This window comes from Etheostoma spectabile, chromosome 3, assembly GCF_008692095.1.
Source record: "Etheostoma spectabile isolate EspeVRDwgs_2016 chromosome 3, UIUC_Espe_1.0, whole genome shotgun sequence".
Lineage (NCBI taxonomy): Eukaryota > Metazoa > Chordata > Actinopteri > Perciformes > Percidae > Etheostoma > Etheostoma spectabile.
In genome coordinates, this window is record NC_045735.1 from 14,405,886 (window position 1) to 14,406,603 (window position 718).

Sequence of the window (718 nt, forward strand, 5' to 3'; positions counted from 1 at the left end):
TGACGATAAAATTTGTTTTGGTTAAAATCAACAAATAATTGTGAGAATAATTGCAATCAAAATAATCGTGATTATCATTTTGGCCATAATCATGCAGCCCTAATATAGAGAATGGGAGACTTAGACACAATTGCGTCATTGGTAGAGACAGAATGTTTGTGTGAGAGAGAGAGAACTGAGTTTTGTTTGATTTGTTCATTATTGGAGCAGCAGTTAACTCTGTTGCCATCCTGACACTGTCATGTTAATTACGTTCAGTGAGACTCTGTCTCTTGATACCTCTTTTTATCATTCTCTCCTTATCTTCCGTTTCCTTTCTTATCTCCCTCTCTGGCTCTATCTCCATGCACTTCCCCTTTCTCTCCCCACTGTTCCCTGTTTCCTTCGCTTCCTCTTCCTCTATTTCTATATTTCCCTACACGCCACGTTCATTTCTCTCTTCCCCTTCTCTTTCTCCCTCCTTTCCCAATTCAGCTAACCACCAACTTCGCTGTCATGACCTCGATCCTGTAATGCATAAGCAGTGAATGCCATCCTCTGCTGTCTAAACTGTCCCAGCTTCCCTCCTGTTTACGGTCAATTAAATTGCTCAATTGTTGTGAAGTAAAGTATTTCTGTACCTCTTAGGTTAAGCAATTTATAAGACTTTCCCATTAATGCAGAGGGATGTCTACTTTAAAGTGTACTTGGGGGAGGAAACTAACGCCCCCCCCCCCCC

The 718-nt window shown here is 41.4% G+C and overlaps 1 protein-coding gene across 4 annotated transcripts in view; it reads left to right on the top strand.

The window, feature by feature from the left end:
* grm5b (glutamate receptor, metabotropic 5b) overlaps positions 1-718 on the top strand; it is a 72,565-nt gene that overhangs the window by 6,413 nt on the left and 65,434 nt on the right. Inside the window, exon 1 of one of the 4 annotated variants that reach the window (XM_032509055.1) lies at positions 454-575. The exons of the other annotated variants lie outside the window; for them this stretch is intronic. The gene's annotated coding sequence lies outside the window, so the exon portion shown is untranslated. Of the gene's footprint in view, positions 1-453; positions 576-718 lie in introns of those variants that run through there. 4 annotated transcript variants of the gene reach the window in all.